The 27,484-nt window shown below is 22.8% G+C and overlaps 2 pseudogenes; both read left to right on the forward strand.

Annotated features, from left to right (window-relative positions):
* Window positions 1–2,585: 2,585 nt before the first annotated feature.
* On the forward strand, window positions 2,586–9,989 carry LOC145839345 (uncharacterized; annotated as a pseudogene).
* A 4,008-nt stretch (window positions 9,990–13,997) lies between these two features.
* LOC145839346 (uncharacterized) lies at window positions 13,998–19,013 on the forward strand (annotated as a pseudogene).
* The last annotated feature ends 8,471 nt before the right edge of the window (window positions 19,014–27,484 follow it).

The raw sequence follows: 27,484 nt of genomic DNA on the forward strand, positions 1-27,484 counted from the left end.
TTTTTATAGTTTAAAATAAATTTAACAGGGTGGCCATCAAACCTAAATGCTTATGGTAATCTTGAAATGTTATATAAAATCCTATAATGACTTGAAATTCTGACCACTTATTTTGTGAGTTAGTTTGACAAGATTTAGACCAATTTAAGCCAAAACAATGAATAATTTATTTTTAACTTAAGACTCCTTGCCGTTTTCAAATTTCGTTATATGGATTTATAAGATCTTAAAATATAGTTTTTGAATAAAACTTTTTTTTATAATTTAGTTTTAAGTGACAAACTTCTACAAACTTTTAAAGCTAATAATTAATAATACTTTTCCTCATAGTAACAAAAAAAACATACAAAGTTTATCTAAAATTGACAGCTAATGCCACATTTAAAATGTAACTCATCTACAATAATAATAAAACCATACTAGATTAAATTTACTGTTAAAAGTTGAATATATTTCAATTTGCACTAAATAACTACTAAAAGATGAATCTGTTATTTGCAATATATTGAAATACTTATCATCATACATTAAATAATCACAAATTATAGTAGTTAATATAACCTATCAATTCTTATTGTTTTCGGACTAAAATCTACTCAAAACAATTCATAGACGGAATTTTCAAAAATATAGTTTTTGCTTTTTTTTTTGTATAAATTGATGTACGTGGTTATTTTCTAATATTTGTTAAATAAAAGTTTTTGTATTATACATTAAATTATACTTAACATTAGCTTTGTTTACAACATGGTAAAAATTAAATTAAAGCTTGGATTATTCAAATGGATCATTAAATAAACAGTTTTATTAGTTTCTACTTACAACTTTTGCAGTATGTGAAATTAAATGATAAAAAGCAAATAAAAAATATTTTATAGTTTTAAATTCAGTTTTTTTTACAAAAATAGTGTTAGATTGTATATAAATCTACACTAAATAGATAATAAAAAATGAAAATATTGGAATAAATATTTAGGTTGTGACAGCCTTTGTGAAGTCTATAGCTGCACCTACACGAAAATAATATTTTTAAATTTTTATAATGAGAAATAATTTACTAGTAAAATGTTACTACAACTTATTAGATTATGATTAATTTTTTTAGTACTACTTTTATCTGTTTAACGATATTTAAAAGTTTTTAAATTAAAACTAAATTTTAGTAGTACTTTATTAAAAAATATGTATATATATATAATAATTAATATGAACACTAATACATTTTTCTAAATGGATATTATTGTAAAACCACTAACTTTAATTTTTATTAGTTTCTTCTAAAAGTATTAAAATAATATATATAATTCAAATAATTACATTAATAAATAATATTTGTTTTAATTTTTTAGGGTCAGATAATGTTTTTACTAAATTTTAATTTCTGAATTAAGTAGATAAAAGACATAGTTAAATATTTGTAAAAATATATATTTATTTAAGAAGCTTTAAATAATTTTTTGCTGTTGCTGGTTGATACAGTTGTTTTTTATTGATAATAAATAAAGATATTTTTGAACTTTCGTTTTTGAGAACTAAAATTAATAAAAAATTATCTAAAAATGTTTGTTTTTAACTAATTTCTAATAAACTTTTTTCAAAAAGCAGCTAAACTCCGTGTATCGATTTATATATAAGTTTATATTTATATTTAGACAAGAGTTATTAAATAAATAAGTGTATTATTTGTGATTGCATATTTGTACTGTGCGTCTCAATAAAATTATGTTATTATCTAAAAGCTAATTATTGTTACAAGAATAAGAATTGATTTTTATTATGGTAATTTTTCTAAATTATAGCTAAACTGTATGTTTGATTTAGGTTAATAATTTATTTCTAATCGGGAGCGACTATACTATTATAAATGCTAAAAACAAAAAAGAGATATTAACTTGCGTACAGTAGTGTTTAAAACCAAAATTAAACCTCATAATAATAATCACGGTTTACAAATAAAAAAAAAGATGTTTTGCTATAAACAAATAAGTTATAACAGAAAATATATAATCTTACAAAACAAACTATTATTTTACGCCTTTATTGAAGCTTAAAATGTAAGAAAAAGATAGATATTAATGTTTTATTTTATTCACAAAAGTACATTTTAAATTCAACAAGAAGTGCATAAATACAATCTTTTGCAAAAAATACAGTTATTTAATAGATCAAAATATTTTTTTAATGATTTTGTGTGTATAAGAGAGCTCACTAAATTGGATTTATTTTTATCATAAATAACAATCATTTATTCTAATGACAATTCAAAACTATTGCAGAATAAAAATACAGTTATTATTATTTAGTAATTTTTAGTTATACATTTGCTAAATTGTATAATAATAGTAAGTTTACATATTTGGAAATTTAGTAAACTTATAAATACCGTAAAAAAGAAAAACTCAAAGTTAAGTTTTGAGCAAAACTAAAGACAATAAATATTATTTAATTAACCTATTACCTCAAAAAAAGTATTTACTTTTTTAAATGATTCACAGTAATTATATGTCTCTAGTAAATCAACACGTACTTATAAGTTCAATTAAAAAAACTTAAACTACACATTAGTAAAGTTAGTAAATATAGCTATGGATGAATCTGGTCAAAATAAAAGTATTATGCTTGCAAAAAGCATTGTTTGTGATATGTGCAAGAAAACTTTTAAAAATAAATATTATTTGAACGTTCATAAGAGAATCCATAAAGAAATTAAGCCTTACAAATGTGATGTTTGTAACAAAAGCTTTACTCAAAAAAGTAACTTGACAACTCACATGTTAGTACATAGTGGTAAAAAAGGTTTCCAATGTTTTGTTTGTTTAAAAGCATTTGCATATAAAAGTATATTAAAACAACATATGGCTACTCACACACAAGAAAAGAACTTCAATTGTTATGTATGTGAAAAACAATTTACTCGACAAGGTAATGTTAAAAGGCATATGCTAGTTCATACGGGTAAAAAAGAATTTCAGTGTGAAATTTGTGAGAAGAAGTTTTCTCTAAATAACAACTTAAAACGTCATATGTTGACTCACACTAAAGTAAAGGCTCATGAATGTGATATTTGCAAGAAATAATTCAGAGAGAAAACTGATTTAGTAAAACACTTTAGAATTCACTTAGGAGAAAAACCTTATGGATGTGCAGAATGTGGAAAATGGTATACAGTAAGTTCAAATCGAAATCAGCATATTATCAATTGTCATAAGACACTAAGTAAAGAAAAATAATCAGAACTGAAGTGTAAAATACCAAAAACTATTGTTTATGACTACCTTAAATCAATAGCTGAATACAATTCTAAGGTGAACTTTTAATAGCAGTTGACTTGTTTTGAAAATGTGAGAAAATCTAAAATTTTGAACTTTACAACTTCTAATTACACCTATGACTTTTTAGATTGTTTTTTTTTAATATATAGTTGAGTAAATTGAATTTTAACAAATCTGCTTTATAAGCTATTAAATAAAGAATTTTTATACTTTTTTATAAGTAAAGATACGAAGGATATCGAATTTAATTGTAATATATCGTAAAATAAAAAATAATAAACAATCTTAAGTTTTTATTTTGTTTACTTAATTTTTTTATCACATAAAAAAGTGATGTAAGGGATAATAAATGTTTTGTAATAAGATTATGTTTAAGATTAAGACTTTTCTGTATGAACTTCTTCTTGCAAAAATCGCATTCATGATCTTTAACATTCGTGTGAGTGATCATGTGTGGTTTTAAATGACTTTTTAGTGAAAACTGCTTCTTACAAACTTAACATTGAAAATCTTTCTTACCAGTATGAACTATCATGTTATCTTTACATTACTTTTTCTAGTAAAATTTTTGTCACAAACATCACATTTGAAAAGTTTATCTTTTGTGTGAGTAACAAAATGTTGTTTTATATTATATTTTTGAGCAAAACTCTTATGACAAACATAACATTGAAACTCTTTTTTACGACTATGTACCAGCATATGATTTATTAAATGGCCTTGAATGAAAAATGTTATGTCACAAACATCACATTTGTATGATATTTTTTCCTGTATGTATTCTTTTGTGATCTTTCAAGTAGGATTTAGTTTTGAAACTTTTCTTGCAGACATCACAAGAAAAACTTTTAACAACCATATTACTTTTGTTATGACTAGAATCACTCACAGTTCAAACTTAAATAGCTAAAAGTTATGTCCGAAAGTGTGTAAAAAAACAGACATTGATTTACTTAATTTAATTCAAAACATAATTAATTGTTTAATAATAACCTTAAATCAATACTAGGTATTTAATGCAAAAAAATCCTTGATTTAAAATTTTTCTTCAGACTTTGTTACACATAACAAATTATAGCTAAAAACAAACTAAGTATAACTTATAATAAAAAAGTACTAAATGAGCATTTTCGAAACAACAACTTATTTTATAATGTATTAAGGCTGTGTTTTTGTTATTATTTCATTTAATATTGTGATTAGATTACCTGTAGAGTAAAAATTACATGATTTGGTCAAAATAAATATAGAAAATTAAAAACTAAATGAATGATAACATATAAAAAAATTTGTGTACTTTGAATTTCATTACAGATTTTATTTATAAAGTTTACCTTTGTCATGATTTTTATACTTTAAAAACTTTAAAACAACTATCTAATCGCAGAGAAAATCTCAAAATTATTTCAAAATTTTCTATTGTACCTGAGTAAAACTGTTTTAAACAATTATACTATTGGTTTTTAAAAATTTATAACTTTGTTACCTTATATTTATTAGTTTTACTAAGATACAAGTATTGAAAAATTTTTAAGTAAATAAAATATAAAAAATTTAGTCTCTTCTGAGTGAAAACTTTGCTTTATAATTACTCATTTAATTTTTCATCTTCAGGGTTAGTTTTTTGGTTATCAAACTTATACTTGACCAAAATAACTAAAGTTTTAGATAATTATTTAGGCAAAAAGTTCTTCTTGATTGCTGACAATTTTTCTATCACTACAAGTTAAGTATGATTAGAAGTATGATTTTAAATTGAACAATGAGCAGTTTTCAAAGTTTCATTACTTTCTATCTTAAAATTGAAAATTAAATTGTATAAATATTTTAACAATATAAACATACATTTTTTTATTCATTACTATTAAATTAATAATATTGCTAGTAAGGGTATGGGTAACAACCAATAAAGTTAATTATATAAAACTTATTTTTAAATTATTATAAGCAACTACATATAAAATATGTAAGTTTGTAGTAATATTTATTTAGATTGTAAAAAATTTTACTAATTAATTCACTTTTATAACTGATTTGTAACACCAATTAGTTTTTAGTTTACTGTTGTTAGTTAAATTGCATAACTAAATCCTTAAAACTTTGAAAATTTTCTCTAAATAAACTTTAAATTTTAATAAATTTGTTAGCAAAATATTGCAAAACGTTATTTTGACATATCGGAAAAGCATACAAACATAGTTAAAAATATTTAAATGTCATATTAATTTTTTATAAATTTTAAGTAATATTTCTGGAAATAAGTTGACGAATAAAAAATATTTAGAAGTTTCAATAAATAAAACGTTTCAAGTTTAATATTATGTTTGATACTATTTGTTCTTTGAACTCTTGTATATATTTTTAATTCATAATTTAAATTACTATAAAAGGTAATCTGCGTTTGGTTTAAAATAACACCATTTTTAGAATAAAACTCCAACCACCAACACTAAACAGTTTTTTTATGTTATCTAAGAGGTTTAATGTAAGTAAACAAGTAAAAGGTAATGGTTTTTTGTTAATCAAAAAAAAAAAATAAATTGCAACAATTTTGAAGTTTTTGCGGCAAAGTTAAAAAATGAAATATTATGTTAGACAAAAGTTTTTTTTTCACAAATACGGTGCTCTCCCAAGGACACTAACAATTGTTTACTGAAGGAAAAAAAGTGCGCTTAAAATATTTGGTCGAAAGACTTTGTGAGTACAGTTTAATGTCTTGTCCAAGACAGATTAATTAAAAATCAAAACGATTGAGCTCCATTTAAACCACTATGCTAAAAAAAAAAACATTTAAAAATATAAGAAAAACTTGAAAAAGCATAGTCAAATATTTTTATAATATCGATTAGATCTCATACGAGCATTGGTTATTTAAAAAGCAAATAAACTAAAATTTACAATAAAAACTTTAATAAAAACAATTACTTTTTATCAATAACTGGTTCACAATAAAACAGTATTTTACTGAAAATACTTTTCATAATAAATTACATATCTTAAATTTTGTTTCAAAAAAATTAATATCTATATGTCATCAGTAACATTACTTTTTATAACTAGTAGTTAACAAAAATAGTTTCCTTTTAGATTGTGTTTAGTTTTTAATATAATTTAGATAAGTTTAAATTTTTTTCCGTAATCTATTTATTTAAAGATCAATAATTTATATCAAACACTTTATTACTAAAATGTTTTTTTTTTTTTGTTTTAATTTTTTTTTAGTTTTTCGAAGTAATTTTGTAGTTTAGTTATATAGTTGCATATACTCTGTAAACTATATACGTATAAAAATTTGTAAACTGACTATCAATTTATTTTATCGGTTTACTATCAAAATCGCCCTGCGTTTAAAATTTACCCAATCAGAATCCACCCGCGTTCAAAATCCAACCAATTTTTTTTCTTATATTTTCTTTATTTATAAGTTTACTTTATATAATTTTTGCATTTTTAAAAATTATATTTAATACATTTTTCACTATCACTGTTACCCCTAACCCTTACCCTCGGTAAGTAAGCGGTTCTCGAATTTGACTGGGTGAATTTTGATCGGGTGGATCTTGATCGCGGGTGGATTTTGATCGCTGGTGGATTTTGAACGTGTCCCGTTTTATCAGTACTATGATATATATAAAAAAAGATTGAAAAATATTGTATACTCTTTAGAAAATAAATCATTTCTGAAAACAACAGTTTACGGACAAATTAAATAACCTCTTTTTACTGTTTTAAAAAATTTTTCATTTTGAATATATGTTGTAACTCTTACATTAAAGTAGGTTTGTAAGCATATAATTTAGAAAATTTAAAGTAAATCAGGTATGTCTTAATATAATATATTAAGACGTGCATGATATATAACACTATCTTATAATAAAGGCAAAACCTAATTAGTATTTTTATAATGTATCCTCTAAATATATGTTTAATTAATTAATCTAAATTATTAAACTAACAAGCTTAATGCTTAATGAATAATTATAAATTTATATAAGATATTTTTGAACAAGAATCAATTTACGTGTAAAATGAATAAGCCTTATACAAAACTGCATACAATAATTAAAAAAAAAAACTTTAGTATAAAAACTTTATTTTGAAACTATATAAGTTTTTATTTTTACTTTTGTGAGGCAAAGCTTTCTTGACTATAATCAAAATTAGCACGTTGAAAAACAACATTTTCGCATCGTTATTTTTGTTAATGTTTAGCAGTACAAACAAATTACATACAGAGATAGAAAAAAATAAAAATGTCAGAAGCAGACAAGTTTTAATTTATGCATAACATAACATATAATTGTTCAAAGCAAGTTGTTAATATTACACAACTTAATATATTTATATTGTCTTATTGTATACACTTATCTCCCTTTTTACATGTGTAAAAATATATTTTTTAATGTGTTTGTTGCCAATTTAGTCTATTACAGATTCGTATTTAAAAAATCCTAGCATTGAAAACAGCAAATAATAAAGTTAATAATAATCTTAAATAGGTATAACTGCTAAACTTGTTATAGTGTATTAAAATGTTACTTAACATTAACTGATTGTTCATGTATTATATATATCTTAAAACATAATTTCTTTTAATTGATAAACTAATATTTTAGTTTAAAGAATCAGTATAGCTAGTTACTTAAAGTTGAAATCAAAGTTCTTGGTCTTAAATAAACTGAGTTTAACAAAAAACTTCGGATTTAGTTACGTATTAATTTACTCAAGTTACTCATTAGCTAATTAAAAAGTTCAAAAAATATACATTTTTTAGCAGTTTTCAATTTAAATTAAATTTATCTAAAAAACAAACAAACAAAACTTGAATATTGATTTATTCGTCTATTATTAATATAATTTATAAAATAAAAATTTTATTTTTTAATTTTTTATTTGTTGAAAAAAAAATACTAACTATAATCAAAAATCGAATACAATTTTACTCTTTTTTTTGTGATCTAAATCCGTTAATCGATTAATGTTCCATAATTTAGTAAATCCAATTTTATTTTTTTTACTCTTTTTAGTTAATAATTAACTTTAGACAACTAATTTTAGAGTTTTTAAAACTTAAAGAAACATTTTTAACTACAAATTTAAGGTATTAAAATAAAAATATTTTATTTTAAAACTTATTTTCTGTTTTTTCATTAAAATCCTAAAGTAGTATCCTAATTTCAGTTTTTTAAATCTACTAGCCTTGACTTTAATAACATATACAAAGTTTAGTTTTGTAAAATAAAATTTAATATAGGTTTATTTTTATAAACTTTAATTTAAACTTTATTTACAATATTTATATATAAATTTTCTTATAAGCTTGAAATTAAAAGGCAATCTACTTATAAGTATCAAAAAAAGTATTTTATTCAAGGTATACTTTAGATAGAAAGATCAAGAGTTATGCTGTATTTAAAAGGTTGTTTAAGCAATGAATAAATAATTACAGTCAGTCATATTTATTTTTTATTTAACTAAATTTAGGTGTCATAATTCAAACACTAAATTATGGTATCAGATTTTAACTAAAATAAGTTGATAAACTATTTTAAATTTAAAGCTAAAAAAATGTACAAGTTGTTCTAATGTTACTAGATAGCTTTTTGCATGAATACAAAACATAATACTAAGATACTCTATTTAAACAAAATTAATATTATACGTTAAACTTCAAACCAATGACATTAAAAGTTATTAGACTTTTTCTATCATAAGTAATCAATGAAATTTTAGAATTTTGTGGAAAGTTTTTCATATATAGATATAATAATAAATCTCTTCATAGTAAGATTTGTCAAACTGAATAAAATGTAGTTTTCGTGGATGTTTTTTAATGCTAATTTAGACGTTCGTATTTAAAAATCATTTTACTGTAAGGTTTAAATTTAACCATCATGTTATCAATAATTTGCAACAAAATATGAAGTTTTATTAATTAACATGAAACAACTAAAAACTTATGACAGTTTAGGTTTAAACATCTTGAAAATGAACAAAGCACATGTTTGTAAAGATATAAAAATTACGAACTGTTTTGAGTGTGAATTTTGCAAGAAAACTTTCAAATATGAGTCAAAATTAATCATCCACAAAAGAATTCATACTGGAGAAAAGCCACATAACTGTAAAGACTGTGATAAAAGTTTCAGACAAAAAAGTAAGTTAAAACGACACATGTTGGTACATTGTGGTAAGAAAGATTTTCAATGTTATGTATGTTTAAAAGAATTTGCATATAAACAACACTTAAAACTGCACATGGTTACTCATACTAAAGATAAAGATTTTAAATGTGATATTTGTGACAAAAGTTTTACTCAAAAAGGATATATTAAGACACATATGTTAGTTCATACTGGAATTAAAGAACATCAGTGTGAAGTTTGAGAGAAGAAATTTTTTAGGAAATATCATTTGAAACGTCATATGTTAACTCATACTAAATTAAAAGCTCATGAATGTGATATATGCAAGAAGAAGTTTTCACAAAAAAGTTATTTAGTCCAACACTTTAGAATTCACTTAGGAGAAAAACCTTATGGTTGTGCAGAATGTGGAAAATGGTTTACTCATGCTTCTGATCGATGTAAGCATATACGTCATTGTCATAAGGAATTAAGTAAAGAACAACAATCAGAACTGAAGTGTAAAATACAAAATACCATTGTTCATGACTATCTTAAGACAATATCTGAGTACAATTCTAAATATTTTTAATGTTTAAGGTTGGTTTTTTAATAAACTAAACAAATCAGAAAACGTTAAATTTAGTATTTGTCAAATGGTTTACAAATATGTAAAAAAAAACTTCATACTATCCTAAAGTGTTTTACTTTTGTGTATAGTTTTAAAGTTTGTGTACAATATAAATGTTTTACAAAACAATATTCCATTATAAATTATTTATATCATAAATATTTAAGTTATTAGTTTTATGATTTAACTTAAAAGGTAAGTAGGTTTCAGAAACAGTAATTATATCGTTTATAAAACTTTTTTTTTGTTTTATTTTTGTTAATTTTTATTATCTTCTTCAGTTAATTAATTTATATTTTCCATTAATAAAACAATTTTTATAAAAGTTTTATTTATCTTTGGTCTAAAATAAAAGAATGTTTAAAACACTAGTTACGACTTAAGTATTTTATAGAAAAGTATATTAGAGAATAATTCTTAACTAGTATTTTAGTTTGTTAAACTGATCAAGCGACAATTTTTTTTTTCAAATCTGAAGTGTTTTGTGACAACAAGTATATATTATTGTTTTATAATAAATTATTTGTCTTAGGATTGAAAAATGTAAGTTCTTTGTAAATTTCTATTTTTTTTCGGAATTGACGCACAAATACTTCAACTACAATATTTTCCGATTAAACCCTAAAGTTTTTTTTTTTTAACCAGGCGTTTAAAAATGGTTTAGCACTAATTTTAAAATTATCTTAAACAAATTGATTTTAAAATATGTAAATAACGATAATGTTAATTTTTATAAGTAAAAGGAGTGTTTAAAAAATTTTTTAGTAAGCTAATTAGTATAATTGTATAAAAAAAAGTTTTGACTATCAAATTACTTCGTTGTATTAAGTACTTGTCATACAAAACACATTTGTAAGCTTTTTATTTTGTGTGACTTAATAAATGTTAACTTAATAATACCTCTGAGAAATAATTTCAAAGAAACATGACATTGAAAACTTTTCTATCGCTATGTATGTACCAACATGTGTCGTTTAATATATTTCTGTTATTAAATATTTCATACATCTAAAACAAATAAACATAATATTAGTAAATCGATATTAAATTAGGAAAAGAAAGTTAAAACAGTATTAACTTTATCTAAGGAACAATTAAACAATAATCTTTAAAGTATTGTTGCAAATTTGTATATTTCTCTATTTGTCTTCATTAGTTTACATTGAAAGCTAAACATAAGATTATAAACATTTTTTCCTTCAAAACAAAAAATTAAATTATTTAAGTGATCAACGAAAGTAATAAATAAAAATTTTATGGCATTCATCAAATAAAACTGACATACAATTAAAGGAAACTAGATGGTTAGTCCAACTAAATAGAGAGACTTTTTCTACAAACCTTTAATTTTTTAAATTGATATAGCTTATAACTTAACTTTTTATGCTTTCTTATAGTTTATTACATTTTTAGGTAAAAACAATATTGCAAGAAGTAACGATTTTAAATCTAGATATTACTAATCATTTGCTTTATATTTATTATTTAATAATATTTCAGCTATACAGAATTTTTAAGTTACGTTTGTCTTAACTTTAGGTTTGACTTTTAAAAATTTCAACACACATTTATGTAATATCTTTCGATGCTATTTTTAAAACTATTGGAAGTTTGTTCTATATAGCTTTTTTATAAGAGCAGTTTAATTTATATACCATACAACTGTTGTTTAAAATAGGTATTAGATCTTTCAATTTTATACTTGACACATGTTTCAAAACACATGTAATTCAGGGATATTTTTATTTTACGTAGATTTCGATGAAATCTTCATTTAGTTCTCAAAAAAACGTTATATGTCTTTAATATATAGTAGTTTCATAACTGACGTTAATTTCTCAGGTATGTATACCTAAGGTTGTGTAGGTTATTATCATGCAGAACTTAATTTAATTATCATGGTTGAAATATGTATATGAAAAACTTATTAAACTTAATACCAACAAATTATCTTTGAAACCTAAAATAACATTAAACGGTTTAAGTTTAGTGCTAGTTTTAAGAAAATGTTATGTATGCTGATTTTGTAATTAAGTCGTTGAAATGAAATGGTCAGTTTTTGTAAAATAAAAAGATCAAAACTGCAAAATTTATAAAGAACAAATATTTGAAACAAAATAATTCTCTAAAAGATATGGTAGAAACTGTTTTAATAATTACTAAATTATTTACTATTTAAAATTGAAGTATATGTTTGTTATAGATACTTTTTTGTAAATAAAACTCAACAAAGGTTTTTAACCAATTAATAAAAATTAAAGCTACAATGTATAGTTCAAAATAAAGCATAGGTTAATTAAAAATTTCCCTTTACAACTGAGCTCTTAATAGTTATAAACTTTTTACGATTAAAACAAGATATAAATTTTAAAAATATTGCACAAGCGAATTTAACAAAATAAGTGAGTATATCTGAATAAAAAATTTAAATAACTATTTCTTTATATTTTATCAGGGGTCGCACTAGAAACCAGTCTAAACACGGTCTGTCTCACAAAAAACGTTTAAAAAATATAAAGAAAAAATATTCATAAAACATTATATACTAAAATATGTCCTAGAATCTCTTTTTCTTAGTGAAATTAAAGTCTATTTTTTAACAAATAAATGATCAACTTTTATAAAAAAGTATTTAAAATAAAGGTGCATTTTAAATTTCAGAAATAATACTAGATTACTTAAAAATTTTGTTTCGCAATCAGACTCCTATTACTTATAACCTTATAACACAAAAAACCAGTCTAAACACGCCTTTTTGTAAATGTATAAAATTTTCTTAATGATCTGTTTTCCGAAAAACAAAGAATTAATTTTTCAAGATTCCGTTTAAATAATTTGTTTTTTTGCTTCAAGCATAACACTATCAAAAAATTCCCTAGCTAGATTAATAATAAAAGCTAGCTCTTCATCTTATTTAAAATTCAGAAGATACAGTCAATTATTAAAAAAAAAAACATGTTTGATACTAATCAATAAGTAAAACACCTGAGGGTCTCTGTTTACTAGTTTAAAGTAGTTTTGAAATAATATATATATAATTTATATAGTTCAATATTATTCAATTATTATTGCTGTTTAACAAATGTCAAACCTATTTTAGCATTGCAAGGGGTAGAGTTTAAAATATATTTTACAATCTTAAGAAATATTAAACTCTAAATTAAGCTGGAAGTAATTAAGCAAAAAAACTATTTTAAAGGTATATAAAGTATTAACCTTAGTAATTCAGTAGAGGGTAGTTTAGGAACCATGATTTTTCAAGTAAAACTCAATACATATTCAAAAATTAGCTACTTTAAGACTAAGCTATCTACATATCAAAAAGTGAAAAAATAGGGTTAAATACTTTAACTAAAGTGTAAAGCCATGAGTCCTTATAAAGACAAAACCGGTCTTCGTCTACCGAATGTGGTCTGATGATCGTATTGGCATGATCAATCATTATGTTAAACTTGAGCTTGTCTCACGGCATACAAAGTCCAGGCTTCTGCTTTGATGACTTTCGCTGATGTTTTTGTTGAATGTAAAAATTGAATGACTTTTATAAATAGACTTATAACTCAATAAAAGAAAGTTATCTTTTAAGCTTTACGCATTTAAAGTTTTCTAAAATTATAAGTTAATTAAAAAGTTCTAACTTTCAAGCAAATAACAACATTAACTTAAATAATAAGTTGTAAATCGTTTGTTTAAATTTACCTTTTTTTGAAATTCTTTGTACAACTAATTTGTTTAACTATAAACTGATATTATAAAGAGGAAATACTTTAGGATTGCATCTTTTTTAAAATGAATAGTTGTTGTACTAACATAAGTGTTGAAACTACTAAAAGTTTTTATTGTGATGAGAGAATTGTTAAATATAAGTCACAATTGACTTTTAATAAAAGAACTAATAAGGAAACAAAAACATACAAATATGAAACTTGTGAGAAAAGTTTTACTGAAAAAAGTAGTTTAAAAAGACACATGTTGGTACATAGTGGTAAGAAAGAATTCCAATGCCATGTTTGTCATAAAAACTTTGCTAGGAAATTCGACTTAACAAGACACATGGTTAATCATACTAAAGAAAACGTTTTTAAATGTGATGTTTGTGACAAAAGTTTTACTCAGAAATGCAGTGTTAAGACACACATGTCAGTACATACTGGAAAAAATGAACATCAATGTAAACTTTGTAAGAAGAAGTTTTCACAAAAAGGTAGTTTAAAACGTCATATGTTGACCCATACCAAAGTACAAGCTTATGAGTGTGATATTTGCAGGAAGAAGTTTTTATCGAATAGTAATTTAGATGATCACTTTAGAATTCACTTAGGAGAAAAACCTTATGGTTGTGCTGAATGTGGCGAATGGTTTACTCAAACTTCTAATCGAAACACCCATATACGCACTCACCATAAAGAGTTAAGTAAAGATCAACAATCAAAACTGAAATGTATAACACAAAGAAGTATTGTTCATGATTACCTTAAGACAATAGCTGAATACAATTCCAGATAGCTTTATTGTTCTAAAATAATTTAGTTGTTTTTTGTTTTCCTAGTAAAACTTTTAAAGTTACTGACTAAGTTATTTTGTTTATTTAGGTAATGTTTCCTTATGCTCGACTTGAACTTTTTTTATAAAGTAATATTTATACTTAATATTTTGACTAAAAAAAAAAGTTTTTCAAATTAAAAAATTAAAATTGATAATTTTTTTTTTGAAGAAAAAATAGAAAGTTTTTTCCCTTTTTAAGCTACTTAAAACTTTTAATCGTTTATTTTAATTTCTGTCACTAATTTTGACTAATTCGTGTACCTTAAAGTCAACGTCAATCTCATTTTTTACATACTACTAAACATAATTTTTAGCTCTTTAGTTTAAAACCATGGATAATTCTGGTTAAAATAAAAATAATATGGTTGTTAAAAGTATTATTTTTGATGTTTTCAGGAAAACTTTCAAAACTAAATCCTACCTGAAAATTCACAAAAGAATACATAAGGAGAGAAACTATACAAATTAGATATTTGTGACAAATAAATTAAATTCAAAAGTAGCTTAACAAAACACATGTTGGTGCATAATAGTAGTAAAGAGTTACAATGTCATGTTTGTCATAAAAACTTTGCTTAAAAATCTAATTTAAATCGACATTTAGTTACTCACACCAAAGACAAACTTTTTAAATGTGATGTTTGTGAAAAAGGTTTACTCAAAAAAGTAGTGTGAAGACACATATGTTAGTTCATACTCGTTTAAAAAAACATCATTGTGAAGTTTGTGAGAAAAAAATTACACAAAAAGGTAATTTAAAACAGCACATGTTGACTTTTTAGAAGAAGCCAATTAATTTATCACTTTAGAATTCATTAAAGAGAAAAACCTTATGGTCGTGCAGAATGTGACAAATGTTTACTGCTTGTTCAAATCGAGATAATCATATACATAAGTGTCATAAAACTTTAAGTAAGGATAAACAATCAAATTTGAAGTGTAAAATACAAAGAAGTATTGTTCATGATTACCTTGAGACAATAGACAAATACAATTCTACGAATACCTATTGTTAGCACTTTGTTTTTTTTTTTTTTTTAATTTAGTTTATCGAAACATTTTTAACTACTGAGTTTTTAGTTTTACACTGACCTATGACACTCTAACTTAATTTTATTATATTTGAGTAAGTTTATAGAATTTTAATAAGTTTACTTTAAAATTCATACATATATAGCCATTTAATGTTTTCATCGTTGTTGCTTTCATCTAAGGTTTTTATTTGAAACTCAAAAAAGATACTGAGAACACTATGAACTACTTTAAAAAATTAATATGGTTTTTAAATTTGAAACATTTCCATTTTAAAATATTAGTTAACATGAATAAAATTTTAGATTAGTGCCAATTAAGAAATATTAAAATTTTCATGTCTGTGTTGTAATAAAGTAGTTGAAATAATATGTAAGGTTTTGCAAAATATAAGAATAAAAACCGCAATAAGAAGAGAAAATATATTTAGGAGAAACTTATATGCAAAATGATGTGCTAAATTCTATTTAATAAAACTCAGTTTTTTATTATTAAAAGTTATATAAGTGTTAGTGTGCGATGAATTTGTTTTTCCCAAAAAAAAAGAAGTAATTTAGTAACTAAGTAGTTAGAATTTAAACTTGATAAAAAAGTTTAAATATAAAGCATAGTTTACTTAAAATTGTTTTTCGTCTTTAAATAGTTATAACATTTTAATAATATCACAATCAAGTTTAAAATCTTGAAAAATTTGCAAAGAATTTGCTACACAAATAAGAATATCTTATTAAACAACGTAAAAAGTAAAAGGTACGCTAAAACTTTTAACGGTGCTTAACTTTTGCATGCTTCTAGTTTTAAAATAAAAGTTTGTTTGTAATGTTGCAAGTAAACATTCAAAAAAATGAAAAATTAGTCACAACTTATATTAAAAACGACCAATTTATTACAACCGTACATGAATAATAGTTATACTTAATATATTAAAGATAAATTAAATACGGATACTTTAAAATATTCTAGTTTATTGTGTATTTTTATTCCGTTTTTATTTTATAAAAAAAATTAAATTTTTTTACTCTAAATGAGTAAATTAAAAACAACACAGCATAATACAAATGATTAACAACCGATCAGAAATAAAGTTGTAATTAACTTACTAGAGATAAGTTTTAAAAACTTAAGTTAAGTTTTAGTTTTTGAAAAAAGGTTAAATACGTACATTGCTTGCACATTTTAAATATAATGCATAATTATAAAATAAATATGAGGAATTTTATGATAATAATATTAGTAAAACGTTTAGGTTCATGCCTTACATAAAAACAGTTTGGATTACGATTAAGCGTCGACTAGCTAAAATTGTCATAAATAATAGTGTTAAAAAAATTTTTAGTAAAGAACTTTTTTGTTTTGCGATAGTGACCGAAAATTGAGGGTCTTTGAAATTCACAATCGGGCATATCTGTATATATTATAAAAAATTAGAAAGTTGGTAAAAAAACACCGACTCTTGAAAACACTCAAAAAGTCGAGCCCTAATCCAATGGCATTTTTTTCGTAAGAGCAGCGTTTTCTAGAATAAAAAAAATGTTAGTTACATTTTAAGATAAGGAAAATAATTGGAGTTAACGCTTGGAAATTTTTAAAAAATTATAAAAAAATGTTATTCTTGTTATTCAAATTATTAAATTCTTCGATAATCAAAAATTGTTAACGCTCATACTTTAATCTATCATACAGATTGATAACACGTTTAGATTGACTGTTGTATAAAGTTAGTTTGTTTATTTAAAAAAATTTAAGCTAGATTTTATAAAATTTGTTTGCATGGTGACAAAATAGTTAGTAAACATCAGAAAAAATGTTTAAAGTGTAGAAATAAAGTAAAAATTCAGTGTACTAAAAATTGTCAAGTAAAACGATTTCTTATAAAGTTATAGATAATACTGTTAAAGAGACAAATATTTCTTTCTCAAGTATGCTTAAGCACTTATAAGAAATAAAAAAAGTTTGTTTTTTAACTATTAATAAACTTGTTAATTACAGCCCCTTCTAATATTTGATTAAATATAAGTAGCCAATCAGAAATAAATAACTACATAAAAAAAAGTAATTAAATTTTTTTTATAGACTGCTGTATTTTAGAGAAACGAGGATCAAGAAAGCTACTTTTACTTAAATAGTTTTTCGTTTACTACAAAGTAATACAATTTATTTAACAGTAAACATATGTTTTATTTATTGTGACTACAAGTGTGCATATAAATTATTTTAATGTGCACAAAAAATTTAATGATATGAAAAAATATATGTTCCATTATATTTATAGTACCAGATCCTATCAAAAAATATATTCAATTTATTATTTAATATTATTTTAATTAAGATGCACTAAAACACGGTTATAGCATTTATTAAAAAGTTATAAAAATTTTTCAAATACGGTTTTATACTTACAAATTTATAGAATTAGTGATCTTATAACTAAATAAATGAGTATGTTTGTAAATCATCAAAATATATTCATGAATCATAGAATTAAACAATAAAGATATAAATTGTGTTATTGACCAAATAAAACATGTTAATTTTTTATGGTTTTATCTGATAGGTTACAAACTTAAAATCTTTATGTTGATATTATGATACGTTATTAACTTATAGTAAACAGATTTGACAAATGTAGTATAAAGATATCTACTTTTAGTTGTTATAAGGTTTTGTTTGCTAACTATGGATAAAAATGGACCAACTGGGAGTTATTTAAATGCTAAATGTATTACTTGTGATGTTTGCAAGAAAAGTTTCAAATATAAGTCAAATTTTACAGTTCACAAAAGATTTCATACTGGTGAAAAACCCCATAAGTGTAAAAAATGTGAGAAAACTTTTGCTTGGAAAGGCAGTTTAACGAAACACATGTTGGTACATAGTGGTATAAAAGAATTTCAATGTATGGTTTGTTTAAAAAAAATTGCATATAAACATCACTTGAAAGAGCACATGGTTACTCATACTAAAGAAAAAGCATTTCAATGTGATTTGTGTGACAAATATTTTACACTAAAAAGTAATGTAAAAACACACATGTTAGTTCATACTGGCATAAAAGATTTTCAATGTGAAATTTGTCAGAAGAAGTTTTCTAAAAAATATAATTTGAAAAGTCATATATTGATTCACACCAAACTTAAACATCATGAATGTGATATTTGCAGGAAGAAGTTTACTCTAAAAGGAAATTTAGTAAAACACTTTAGGATTCATTTAGGAGAAAAACCGTTTGGATGTGCAGAATGTGGAGAATGGTTTACTCAAAGTTCTAGTCGAAATACGCATATAAAAACTCACCATAAGGAGTTATGTAAAGTAAAACAATCAGAACTGAAGTGTAAAATTCAAAGAAGTATTGTTCATGACTACCTTAAGACAACAATATCTGAATACAATTCTGAATATCTTTAATATTAGCGGTTATTTTTATATAAAACTACTTTATAAAACTGAGAATATGTGCTAAATGATGTACAAATGAGTATCAAAAAAATCTTTATTTTAATCCACAATGATTTACTTTTGTGTTTATTTTTATACGTTCAATGTTCTAGTTGCAAATTTCAAAATAAAAAAATTAAACCTCTAAATATTATTATTTTCTATATGTTTGTTTCTTTTTTTGAAAAAAATTAAAAGGAACGTACGATCTAAAAGCAGTAATTTTTGTGGTTTATTGAACAAAAAAAATACAAAAAAAGTTTTTGGGTCAATGATATCGATACGCAAAAAGACCACTCGGTCATCGAGTTGTATACCCATTTAATCAAAATTATAATGAGATAACTTAACAGTCAAAATCTAAAATCTCGATTATTGTATATTAAAATGAATAATACGAAGATGAAACTATTAAAATTAATTTTGTTCACATATATCTAACATTATATACACAAATAAAATATATTGAACTCTGCACCAAATGCGAAAATTTCTATCTGAAGTGTCTATTATTTTAAATTTATCAACGTTTTAGCAAACAATTTAACATTTTATATGAGTAAAATATGAGAAAAAAACATAAATAAAGTTGAATTTTTTCTTCAAAGTATGTTTATAATTTTAAACTTTTTACATATTTCAAATTATTAAAAAATATGCGAAAACAAATAAAGCTATAACACTAAAAAGAAAAAGAAAAAAAAAAAAACACATATAAAATAAAGCTGCAATATTCAAAATATAAAATAAAATAAAGCTGTTCCAAAAAGCAAAATTTTGCTTGAATTAGATAAAAAGTATAATGAAATATATCATTTTTAATAAAAGTTATTAGTTCTTACAAACTTGAATAAAAGTCTAAATATAGGAGTTTAACTATACCAAAATGTAAATATTAACAAACACAAAAAAGACTTAAATAGTAAATAAAATAAGATAAATAAATAAAATAAAAAACACTAATAATCATAAAATAAGTCAATTTTATAATAATTTTAATTTTTAGCAGTGACATCAGCTCATGATTTAAGTATTTAACTTTTTTTTGTTTTCCAGCAAAAATATATTAAGATAATTTTAATTTTACTTGAGTAAGCTAAAGTGTAGACTAGGTAATAAAATTATTTATTAACACATTAACAAACTACAAATAGAAAAAAAAAAAGTATTACGACTTTCTACAAACTAGACTGGACCAATGCTACCCAGTTAATATACTCAAAAAAATATAAATACCTACTCGGATGCAAAATGAATACAAATCTACTGTTTATAAATGAAACAAACATCTTATGAAAACTCTATTAATTCAATTGATCATTTATTAAACTATACTTCAGTTCAACCTGAAATTTTCCAATATGACTTTGGTTTAATAATTTATTAGAAAGCCTGTCCAAAGTTTACTACCTTGATAAGATAGAAATTTGTGACCATTACTGATTTTAAATTATAGTAAGAAAAAATTGGTTTTTTTGAGGACGTTGTTGAATGGATATGTAACTTATTTATATTTTCAAATTAACACTTATTATTTACTGGTAAAAAGTTATCTATAAATTAAAACAGAAAAACTCCTAAACTATATTTGAATAAATTTTTGACACTTAATATATTTTTGTTAATTTTATATTTATTTCACTCTTGTTATACTTTTTATAGTGAATGTACCTTAGTGCTTTATTTAAGATTTCATTAACTATTCTTTTATTGGTTCTGCCCTAGCATAACAGACCGTACCTTATATGGCTCATTAAAAATAAATAAAAATAAAAGTATAAATATAATGTATAGAAATATTTTTATCTTAATTTAATTTTTATTATTTCGTTCCGTTATTTTAATTAATCTTAAAAAAAAATTTAAGAAGTTTAGCTTATTTTTGGTGACAAACAAAACTAAAACGAGTATTTTGAAAACGACTGTTTACGACTTTAGTAAATGAGAAAAATTCATAACTAGTTTCTTCGTTTTTAAAGTTATTGTAACCTTAATAACTTTTAAAGTTATTAATATATATTAAAAAAATTAGTCTAAATAATATGATTAAATAAAGCAAAGGCTTTTTTTCTAATTTGAAATTTTGAGTAGTTTATACTTTTCTTTTATAATGGTTTATTTTTTTAAGTTTTAGAAAAACTTAAAATTTATTTTTTTTTTTGGAATTTACACGCAAACACTACAATTAGAATTTTTTTGATAAAACTATACTTGAAAAAAAAAAGAATTAATCAGACATTTTAAAATGGTGTAACACTATTCTTTATATTACTATTAAATTATATTTCTTATGATCTGAGTACCTAAGATAATGTTTTTTAATTGTAATTAAATGTAGTGTTATAAAAAAAAATATACGTTATTTAACTTCAATTATCTAAATATATTGTTTTAACTTCTTCCATAAATAGTTTATACTTGAAATGTTTAGAAGTATAAGTAAATTAAAGAAAAAAAATCATTTGGCTTATTTTGTTAAGAAAATATTGTTAGAATTTATTAATTTCAAGCTTACACTTTAAAATAAAACTGAACAAATTGTAAGTTTAAAAGAATAACTAAAGGATTTAAAGTTATTTTTTGTAAAAAAAAAGAGTAACAACTTTAAAAATATTAGTTTTTTCAAGGTACAATTAAGAAGCAATCTCTTCAGTAATTTACATTAAAATCTAAATAAAAATTATGAACCTTTTATCCTTTTATGCAAAAGAAACAAATTAGGTGATCAATGGCTGAACTATAATAAATACTAAGCAATCATTTATTAGAAATTAAATACAATTTAAGGTGACTAAATGATTAGTTTAACTTATTACACTATATATACGATTCTCTTGTTTTTATGTTGACATAATTTCTAACTTAGCATTATCAAAAACATTACCGCAAGGATTAATGACTGTATATCTATATATAGATAATTTGTTTGCTTATTGTTTATTGTTTATTAATTTCTCAGCTATTCTGGTTATTTTGAAGCGTTTGTCAGTAATAAAAATGTAAAGCAAATATTAAATAAAATTAAATTACAATAAGAGGAAACAAAAAGGTTTTTTAAACTAAATAGAGACACTTTATAATCAATTCTCTTATTTTTTTGTTGATATAGTTTCTAACTTAAAATGATCTAAAACAATATCGCAATGATTAATTGTATTAAATCTATATTTTTACAATTGTTAGCACAAATTTATTAGTTATTAAATGTTTATCTATTGAGGATCTATAGGCAGCAATAAAGGTATTTTTGTGATAATTTTATATTTCTCCGCACAAACTTAAACGTATACTCTTCGATCCTAACTTTTAAATGTCTAAAAGGATATCCGATGTAGTTTATTTCAAAGAAGTAATTAAATTTTATACTATACAGCTTTGTTTAGTTCTGGTATCTGTTCTTTTAACTGCACTTTTAATACTGCTTTCGAAACATTCTCGGATTTTCTTTATTTTACTTGGAAACTTTTTTATTTATTTTAAACACGGAATATATCTAATATAAAATAGTTTCAAAACTAACGGGAATTTCTCAGATCTATTTGGGCTTCTATAGGTTATTATCATGTACAGAATAATACTATTATAAAGTTAAAAATATTTCAACAAAAAACGTGGTAGTTTGAATTTAAGTAACAAAAATTATCTTTAAAACCTAAATAAGCATGAAATAATTTATTTTAAATACAAATTTTTAATATATTTTTAAACATAATTACGTATATAAATGTTTTATATGAGTACTTTAAAAGAAATCATCAGTTTTTGTAAAATATATGAATCAAAGTCGCAAAAAGTTAAAATAACAAATATTTAAATGAAAATAGTATTTAAAAGATGTGCTAGAAACTGTTTTAATAAAACTCGGTTTTTTATAATCAAAAACTAAAATAAATTTTTGATTTACGTAAATATATTTTCTTCATAAAAAAACATTTAAATAAATGTCATGATTTAGTAAAGCTGTATAATATAGTTAAGAAACAAAGCATAGATCACTTAAAAGTTTCCTATGACAGTAAGGCATCTACACTTATAACATTTATATGACATCATAAACAAGTTTAAAAATTTAAAAATATTGCACAATCAAATTTGCTAAAATAAGCGAGTATATCGTTTCTTTTAAAAATTCAATTTTTTTTTATTGCTCTTCATATTTTTTAGGGTCCAAACTTTTAAAAAGTCTGAACCTGTATTTGGCATAAACTTTTTTTTTTATCTAGCGTTATCTGTTTTCAGCAAAACTAATTTTCGGTTTTCAATATTCTGATTAAATAATTTGTCGTTTTATTGCAAGAAAAACATATTTAAAAATTTCCCTAGGTAGAATAATAAAAACCAGTTCTTCATCTTATTTTAAATTCAAAACATTAAGATTATTAATGAGAAGATAACATGTTTTATACAAGTTTATAATTAGTACACATAAGGGTTTCTATTTAGTAGTTTATTGTAGTTCGAACAAAAGTTAAATGGTTAAATCTAATTTAATTACTACGCTTATCTTAAATTTCATGTCTATAAAAGCATTTCAAAGGGTATAGTTTGAAAATACTTTTATTTCCTTCTAAAATGATAAACTGAAACATAGAAAGGCTTCTCAAATTGTGTAATATTGTTTCTATCGGACAATGATGGGTATCAGTGGGCGTTCATGGTTACCATAGACTTAGACAAACCAGGAATTTGACAATTTGGCTGAAAAACTCGGGATTTGTGAAATTTTGAAACATAACCTGGAACTATAAACAGTTTTTACATGTCAAAAACTGAAATTTTAGTTTGACACGAAAAATCTATAATAAAGTTTAAAAAAATACTGTTGTCACAAAATATAAATAATCACATTTAAAGTAGCTTTACAGTATCATTTCAATGTCGTTATACAACTAAAAACAATTTATAAACTTAACTTAAATTAAAAATAGACCTAAACACTTGTACTTTCAAAAATCTAAAGAAAGCTCAGACAACCTGAAAGAAATTTCTCAAAAACTAGTGTCTACCCTGTTTATATTGACACTAACTAATTTTCTAAAAAAGTATCGTTTGGTTTAAACTACCACAAATTAAGATAACATATCTAAACAACACAGAAGTAAAAGTTTAGAAAAATATAATAATAATTAGTTTTGTTTAGTGAAAAACAATTGTAAGTAATTAAGAAGTGTTTTCTGTCCAGATTATTACTTCATATCTCATCAAATTTGTATAAATATTAGTTTACCTACGTAAGATAAAAGAAAAATTTTAACCTAAATAAAATAAATTAGTTAAGTATTTGAAAAAAAATGATCCGGACTATAATAGAATTTTTTTATAAGTAAACATAAAATTTTTTAATTTAATAAAAAAACAGCTTAAGTCCTGTATAATAAAAAGTTTTCAAGTAATTTTAAGAGTTATAATTGTTTCAGGGTAATTAGAAAATCATTTTAGGATTTAAAAACAAAATAATTTCAGAAATGTAAACTTTTTTAATAATAATTCCAACTAAAATAAAGTTTTATGTACAGAGCTTTGGTTATATATTATTGCTTGTTTTTAATTTTAAATTTTATAGTTGATTTTGACTTTGTATTTGTATCTTTTAGTCAACAGGCAATCGAATAAGTTGTATAAACAAATTAAAAATAACCAGTCTTTTTGTACAAGTTGTTATTTCGAAAACAGATAATATATTAAATCATTAATATCTTATGATAAAATAGCTATTTTTAGCTTAAATTTATGAAATTAGACGAGCTGAAATGAAAACTTTTAAACTAGGCAAATTTTATTTGTTAAATAGTTTTTAGTGATAAATAGTTGTCATTAAACAAATAATTATTCATTAATTAAAATTAAATGCACCAACCTCTAGTTTTCACATTATTAGAAATATTTTTAGCACTTAAGTTAAAATTATGGGTAATTTTGGTCAAGACAAAAGTACTAAAGTTGTTAAAAATGTTTCTTGTGATGTTTGCAAGAAAACTTTCAAAACTAAATCCTACCTGAAATATCACAAAAGAATACATACAGGAGAAAAGCCATACAGTTGTGATATTTGTGACAAAAAATTTATCATTAAAGGCCATTTAACAAGTCATATACTGGTACATAGTGGTAAGAAAGAGTTTCAATGTCATGTTTGTCATAAGACATTTGCAAAAGTATCTAATTTAAAACAACATTCATTTACTCACACAAAAGATAAACTTTTCAAATGTGAAATATGTGACAAACGTTTTGCTCAAAAAAGTCATGTAAAAAAACATATGTTGGTTCATACTGAAATAAAAGAACATCAGTGTGAAGTTTGCAAAAATAAGTTCTTTTGGAAAAGTAATTTAAAACAACACATGTTAACTCATACTAAAATAAAAGCTCTTGAATGTGATATTTGCAAGAAAAAATTCAGTCAGAAAAGTGGTTTAATTAAACATTTTAGAATTCACTTAGGAGAAAAACCGTTTGGATGTGCAGAATGTGGAAAATGGTTTACTCAAGCTTCTAATCGTGATACGCATATAGGAACTCATCATAAGGAACTAAATAAAGAACAACAGTTAAAACTGAAGTGTAAAATACAAAGAAGCATTGTTCATGACTATCTTAAAACAATAGACAAATACAATTCTATTTATAGTTAACGTTAGCGGTTTGTTTTTTATAAAATACAATGATGTTAAATTTTAAATATTTGTTAAATTGTTTTAAAATAAATCATTTATCTACCTAACTGCAATGATTCACTTCTGAAGATACTTTTTCAGCACGATGTTCTAAATATAATTTATCGTAATCTATATAACTTATATGTTTTTTTTATTTTCTTTATACATTAATTTTTTATAATAAACTTAGGTACGTCAACTCTATAGTTAGTAAGTATATTTTATATATAACTTTTTATTTGCTTTTGTTATTTAATGTTCGTTGAGTTTTTTAAAATGATTATATTTTAATAACAAATATTCATAAAAAATTCTGTTTTTATTAAGTTACAAATATATAAAAGTTAGTTAAGCTTTTGTTAAAACTATTATTACGACTTCAATTTCAGATAATATAGCGTCACTGGCTCCTTAGTTTGATTACTTGATATAACTGTAATAGTTTATTAAATTGTTAGTAAAAAATAAGAATAGTTTGATGTTTTATAGTGTAGTTAAACAGAAAATCTTTTAAATTTAAGTCTTAATTTATTTATACTTTTATTTAATAATGATTTTTTTCATAGTAGTGTAATGAAAAAAAAATAGTTCATAATTTTTTTAAAGTTCTATACAAACACTATAACTTTATTCGCTAAATCTCTATTTAAAGTTAAACATATCTTTAATCAGGCGGTTTGAAAATGGTGGAGCTCTACATTTATATAGCTTTAAATAATTTTATTTCTAATGACTTAAGTGTCTACAATGTTTATTACTTATAATTAAAAGTATTGTTTATAAAAATGCTTTTATGGTATATAAAATATTTTAAACCAATTATTTCAATTTATAAATTTTCTTACTTAAATTGAGTCTCAACTATTAAGTTAATTTGTACCAACTCCTGTTAAATTAAAATTATACTTAACTGTTTTAGTTAAGAAAATATGGTTAGTTTCAATTTATTTAGCTCCAAAACTTAGAGACAAAACATATAATACGTTGAAACAAGAACTAAATTATTGATTGTTAGATAATTAACTAAAAATTTTTGGTCAGGTACAAATAGTATACAAAATTATTTCTGACAGTTTAATTAGTTGTTTCACTACATTTCGTCAGAAACTTACAGTAGAAGCAAAATACAACATAATTAATATTTTTTCACAAAGAAGAAAAAAAAAACTAGTTAAGTGACCAATGAGAGTAATAACAAAAAAAAGCAAACATTAAACAAAATTAAAATACAATAAAAGGAAACAAAATGGTTAGTTTAACTTAATGATTATACTTTATATGTTTTTTATTTTTTATGTTTTTTAAGTTAAGATGATCAAAAACTTTATCTTAAAGATTAATAATTCAAAAGTTATTTTTTTTGCAATTGTTAGCTAATTTTTGTTATCTGTTAATTTTTTAAATATTTAGAACCTTTTAGCAGCAATTGTGATACTTTGGTGATAATTTTTGATTTTTCTACTTTGAATCACCACATGCACAAATACAGATATCCTACAATGCTACTACCTATATTTCCGGAAGAGTATTCAATTTATTTTTTACACAGAAGCAATTGAATTTGTACACTATACAAGGTTTTTTTTAAATTGGGTATAAGGTCTTTAAACTGCATTTTTAATATAAGGTTCGAAACATTTTCGCATTTTTTTCGTTTTATTTTGACTTCAATAACTTTTTTTTTCTTAAAATCACGGAATATATTTCCAGTAGTAGCTTCAAAACAACAAAAAACTTCTGAGGTTTATGTACCTTGGCCTTGTTGATGTTGCTGCTATGTAG

The sequence above is a fragment of the Thalia democratica genome, chromosome 6, assembly GCF_965202585.1.
Source record: "Thalia democratica chromosome 6, ktThaDemo2.hap1.1, whole genome shotgun sequence".
Taxonomy (NCBI): Eukaryota; Metazoa; Chordata; class Thaliacea; order Salpida; family Salpidae; genus Thalia; species Thalia democratica.